The sequence below is a fragment of the Rhincodon typus genome, chromosome 15, assembly GCF_021869965.1.
Source record: "Rhincodon typus isolate 14 chromosome 15, sRhiTyp1.1, whole genome shotgun sequence".
Taxonomy (NCBI): domain Eukaryota; kingdom Metazoa; phylum Chordata; class Chondrichthyes; order Orectolobiformes; family Rhincodontidae; genus Rhincodon; species Rhincodon typus.
Window position 1 is genome coordinate 7,018,217 of NC_063346.1, and position 6,282 is coordinate 7,024,498.

Genomic DNA, 6,282 nt, shown 5'->3' on the forward strand with positions numbered 1-6,282 from the left:
CCCTAATGAGGCCGACTCCACTACCCTCTCCGGCAATGCATTCCACGCCCCTACCACTCTCTGAGTAAAGAACCTACGTCTGACGTCTCCCCTGTATTTACCTCCACTCACTTTAAAACTATGCCCCCTCGTAATAGCTACCTCCACCCACTCCACCTTAACTCATCTTAATAGCTGAGATGGTATTGTCGACATTTAGGCTGTTGTATATTTTTTCACTCATTTTCCTTTCTTTCTGTTTAAACGCTCACTATTAAGGCATGATATGGAGGTGCTGGTGTTGGACAGGGGTGGACAAAGTCAGAAATCACAGACCTGCACCTGATGAAGGGGCTGCGCTCGGAAAGCTTGTGATTCCAAATAAACCTGTTGGACGATAACCTGGTGCCCTGTGACTTCTGACTGTCTCACTCTTAGGACATATCAGATGGGATACATTGCATTGTTTTCTGGAGTTTTGATGAAGACTTAGCAACTTGCCACAAAGGTGGATTTAAAACTTTTTTTTTATCCGGACTGGGTAAATTCACTGAGCCATTGCAGGAAAGTTGATTTCCATCAAAACCATTGAACCGACTTGCAATAACCAAGGAGCGGTGTTAGCTGTCACCTTGATGTTTCTGCTGACATTCTTCCATTGATCGTGTCCTTTCAAAGCTTTCCTAAGACCTTGACTGATGGCCTTTTGTGCAGCTTTATGAATTTTTGCTCCTTTTTCCCACACCTTCAGAAAAAAAAATTAGTTATCGTTAATTAAAAGCGTCACCATCCTCTATATAAGCGTTCAGATCAGTTTAAAAGGGGATCATTACAACAACAACTTATACTTAGGCGGTACCTTTTTTTTAAGAAACCCAAGTGGTCATTTATGGGATGTGGGTGTTGCTGGCTGGGACAACATTTATTGCCTATCACAATGCAGCAAAATGTCCCAAAAGCACTTCACAGGGGTATTGTCAAAATCAGTGAACTTCATATGGAAATCATAGAATCCCTACGGTGTGGAAACAGGCCTTTCGGCCAAACAAGTCCACACCTACTCTCAGACCATCCCATCCAGACCCATCCCCCTATAGCCCACCTAAACCTACACATCCTTGAACACTAAGGGGAATTTAGCATGGCCAATCCTCCTAGCCTGCACATCTTTGGACTGTGGGAGGAAACCGGAGCACCCGGAGGAAACCCACGCAGACACAGGGAGAATGTCCAAACTCCACACAGACAGTCGCCCCAGGGTGGAATCGAGCCCGAGTCCCTGGCGCTGTAGTGCTAACCACTGAGCCATCATGCCACCCACAGAAATGTTAAAGAAAAAGTTAGTCAAGGGGGAATAGAATGGTTGAACAACCTGAGGGCTTAAGGGACAGAATTCCAGGGCTCAGTGGCTAAGCAAGTGGGGTGCTGTTCAATTGGTTGAATGGTGAAAACTGGAGTCCCCATCAGGTAGATGGGAACAGTAGCAAGATATGCAATACTGAAGAGAGATTTCAAAGGAGTACCATTTCTAAGATAACAGATAAATTGCATTAGAATAAAATGCCTCATAATCTGGGAAGATACCAGGGTGACTTCGATTAGGTTCATTTCAGCTCTCTGTTGGGAGAGTAACAACTAAGCTGAGATTAGAATAGAATATTAGAATAGAATATCTGTTAATGACATGTGTACTCAAGTACAAGAGTACAGTGAAAAGTTTTACAACGTCATCTCTTATAACTCCATCTTAGGTACAAGTACCTAGGTATGAATCTTGGTTACAAAAGAGGAATAAAAAGGAAAAGTAGTTGCATTACTTTACAGTTTAAAGAATAAGTTAGAAATAAGACATAGGTAAACCGATTGACATTACAGTCGGATAAACAAATTACAAATAAACATTACATTGCAGTTGCTCAGCACAGGGTCTTCCATACATAGTGTGGCCATCCGCACCAGACCCCAGTCCAACAACCATCTCCCATCTGCTCCAAGTCTCCAGTCTGCTCCGCACTGGCTCTCAGCTGCTACAACTTATGTTTTCCCCATGATTCCTTCACCTCGCTGGCCTCTACCGGGGACTCACTCCCCAGGATGGCTCCTGCTCTGGGACTGCCCCCCTTCACCATCTCCTGCTCTGAGACTGCATCTCTTCACCACCTCCTGCTCCAGGACTGCTTCCCTTCACCACCTCCTGCTCCAGGACTGCTTCCCTTCACCACCTCCTTCTCCAGGACTGCTCCCCTTCACCATTTCCTGCTCTGGGTCTGCTTCCCCTTCACCATCTCCCGCTCCAGGTCTGCTCCCCTTCACCATCTCCTGCTCCAGGACTGCTTCCCCTTCACCATCTCCCGCTCCAGGTCTGCTCCCCTTCACCATCTCCTGCTCCAGGACTGCTTCCCTTCACCATCTCCAGCTCCAGGACTGCTTCCCTTCACCATCTCCTGCTCCAGGTCTGCTCCCTCTCACCATCTCCTGCTCTGGGACTCCTTCCCCTCACCATCTCCTGCGCCAGAACTGCTTCCCCTCACCATCTCCTGCGCCGGGATTCCTTCCCCTCACCATCTTCTCCTGCTCCGGGACTCCTTCCCCTCACCATCTCCTGTTCCGGGACTCCTTCCCCTCACCATCTCCTGCTCTGGGACTCTTCCCCTCACCACCCTCTGCTCCAGAACACATTCCCCCACACCGGCCACTGCTCTGGGACTGCGTTCCCACTTCGGGATTTGCCACTGGGGCTCACCAGCTCCTCCATTCCCCTAACACAGATAGGAGACAAAAGGAAGGGACATGAAACAAAGAAGAAATTAAAAGAAGAGGCTGTGAATTGGGAGAAAGATACAGGAAAAAATATAGAGATAGTAGGAGCTGCAGATGCTGGAGAATCTGAGATAACAAGGTGTAGAGCCGGATGAACACAGCAGGCCAAGCAGCATCAGAGGAGCAGGAAAGCTGATGTTTCGGGCGTAGACCCTTCTTCAGAAATAGATGGGTTGGCAAATTGCAATAACAAAGGATAAAGAAAGGGAGAGAGGTAAAGATGTTCCAGAGGTAAACAGGGGCAAATCATTGAGGCAGTTTGGCCATTATCATTTAAGATTTGAAGCCCGGGAAGCTAAATATGATGTGAGTAATAACCGAAAGAACTGCGGATGCTGTAAATCAGAAACAAAAACACAAGTTGCTGGAAAAGCTCAGCAGGCCTGGCAGCATCTGTGAAGAAAAAATCAGAGTTAACATTTCAGGTCAGGTGACCCTTCTTCAGAAATATAATGTGGCTCTAAGGTTTTGGAGTAGATCTGTAGCTCGGGTTGTGGGTGTTGAGGTTGGTTGGCTCGCCGAGCTGGTTTGTTGTTCCGCAGACATTTCGTTACCGTGCTTGGTAAAATCGTCAGTGCAGCCTCTGATGAAGCGTCGGTGTGTTTTCCCACCTGGTTTTTAAACTCTGGGGTCCGTTGCGATGGATTGCCTCACTTCCGGGTTTCCTCCGTAGTGGAATGTATATGGGGTCGAGTTCAATGTGTTTATTAATAGCATACTTCGTGGAATGCATTGCCAGAGAGGGTGGTGGAGTCGGCATCATCAGGGGCATTTAAGCGGCTATTAGATAGGCATATGGATGACAGTATAAGGTAGCGGTGGAGGTTAGATAGACCTTAGGTTTAGGGTAAAAGTTCGGCACAACATCGTGGGCCGAAGGGCCTGTACTGTGCCGTACAGTTCTACTGGTCTATGCTTTGTGAAGTGCCATACTTCCAGGAATTCTCCTGCTAGTCTCTGCCTAGCCTGTCCCAGGATCTCGGTGTTGTCCCAGTCGAAGTCGTGGTTCTCCTTGTCCATGTGGATTGAGATGAGTGAGTGTTGGTTGTGTCTTTTTGTAGCCAGTTGGTGTTCATGTACTCTTGTTGTTAGTTTCCTTCCCGTTTGTCCGATGTAGTGTTTCTCGCAGTCTCTGCAGGGGATCTTGTAGAAGATATTAGTCCTGTCCATGGCGGGGAGTGGGTCTTTAGTTCAGGTGAGCACTTGTCGTAGGGTTGACGTGGATTTGTGTGCCACTCTGATGCTCAGCGGTCGTAGAAGTCTTGTGGTGAGTTCTGACGTGTTCCTGATGTAGGGTAGTGTGATGAGTGTATCGGGGCGTGTAGAATCTTTCTGATGCTGTTCCTGCAGGCATCTCCTGACCCAGTTCTTTGGATATCCATTATCCTTGAACACTTGGAAGAGGTATTCCTCCTCCTCTTGGCGTAGTTCCATGTTGCTGCAGTGTGTTGTTGCCCTTTTAAATAGTGTTCAAACAGTAAGCGAAGCGAAGTAGTAAGGAACAGCATCAGAAAGATTCTACACGCCCCGACACACTCATCACACTACCCTACATCAGGAACACGTCAGAACTCACCACAAGACTTCTACGACCGCTGAGCATCAGAGTGGCACACAAGCCCAAATCAACCCTACGACAAGTGCTCACCCGAACTAAAGACCCACTCCCCGCCATGGACAGGACTAATATCTTCTACAAGATCCCCTGCAGAAACTGTGAGAAACACTACATCGGACAAACGGGAAGGAAACTAACAACAAGAGTACATGAACACCAACTGGCTACAAAAAGACACAACCAACACTCACTCATCTCAATCCACATGGACAAGGAGAACCATGACTTCGACTGGGACAACACCAAGATCCTGGGACAGGCTAGGCAGAGACTAGCATGAGAATTGCTGGAAGCATGGCACTCCACAAAGCAGGCTATTAGTAAACACATTGAACTCGACCCCATATACATTCCACTACGAAGGAAACCCGGAAGTGAGGCAATCCATCGCAACGGGCCCCAGAGTTTAAAAACCAGGCAGGAAAACACACCGACGCTTCATCAGAGGCTGCACTGACGATGTTACCAAGCACGGTAACGAAACGTCTGCGGAACAACAAACCAGCTCGGCGAGCCAACCAACCTCAATATAAAAGATAGTAGGAACTGCAGCTGCTGGAGAATTGGAGACAACGAGATGCAGGGCTGGATGAACACAGCAGGTCAAGCAGCATCATAGGAGCAGAAAGGCTGAAGTTTCAGGCCTAGACCCTTCATCAGAAAAGGAGGAGGGGAAGGGGGTTCTGTATTAAATAGGGAGAGAGTGGGAGGCGGATAGAAGATGGATAGAGGAGAGGATAGGTGGAGAGGAAACAAACAGGTCGAAGAGGCGGGGATGGAGCCAGTAAAGGTGAGTGTAGGTGGGGGAGTTAGGGAGGGGATAGGTCAGTCCAGGGAGGACGGACAGGTCAAGGGGGCGGGGTGAGGTTAGTCGGTAGGAGATGGAGGTGCGGCTTGAGGTGGGAGGAGGGGATAGGTGGGAGGAAGAACAGGTTAGGGAGGCTCGGGGACCGCTTTGCAGAACACCTACGCTCGGTTCGCAATAAACAACTGCACCTCCCAGTCGCGAACCATTTCAACTCCCCCTCCCATTCCTCAGACGACATGTCCATCCTGGGCCTCCTGCAGTGCCACAACGATGCCACCCGAAGGTTGCAGGAACAGCAACTCATATTCCGCTTGGGAACCCTGCAGCCCAATGGTATCAATGTGGACTTCATAAGCTTCAAAATCTCCCCTCCCCCTACCGCATTCCAAAACAAATTCTGTCCATCAACAGCCGAAACCCTTCATTTAGAATTTAGAATGAGCTTTATTGTCACATAAGTACAGTGAAAAGTTTACAAGTTGCTACTTATGGTGCAGTCTTAAGTACCAGTGTACCTAGGTACAGATTCTTAAGCAAAATTCTTAGGGAAAAAAAATTAGAAAAAAAACAAAGACATAAAATGCCTAGCAAATAAATTAGAAAAATAGAGAAATACAAGTTTAGAATAACAGCCCTTCCAACCCACACCAAACTGGGCTTCACCCTGAGGCCAGGAGTTTCGGGAGTTCAAGTCCACACTGAGGCCGGGAGCTCGAGTCCACACTGAGGCGGGGAGTTCCACGCTGACACCGGGAGTTCCAGTCCACGCTGAGGCCAGGAGTTCCACGCTGAGGCCGGGAGTTCCAGTCCACGCTGAGGCCGGGAGTTCTACGCTGAGGCCGAGAGTTCGAGTCCACGCTGAGGGCGGGAATTTGACTCCACACTGAGGCCGGGAGTTCGAATCCACACTGAGGCCGGGAGTTCGAGTCCACACTGAGGCCGGAAGTTCACACTGAGGCCGGGAGTTTGAGTTCGCACTGAGGCTGGGAGTTCGAGTTCACACTGAGACTGGGAGTTCACACTGAGGCCGGGAGTTCGAGTCCACACTGAGGCTGGG

The 6,282-nt window shown here is 48.8% G+C and overlaps 1 long non-coding RNA gene across 1 annotated transcript in view; it reads right to left on the reverse strand.

The window, feature by feature from the left end:
- Window positions 1-578: 578 nt before the first annotated feature.
- Window positions 579-6,282, reverse strand: part of LOC125484930 — a 24,372-nt gene continuing 18,668 nt past the window's right edge. Inside the window, exon 3 of the long non-coding RNA XR_007263723.1 lies at window positions 579-724. This is a non-coding gene — a long non-coding RNA (uncharacterized LOC125484930). The remainder of the gene's footprint in view (window positions 725-6,282) is intronic.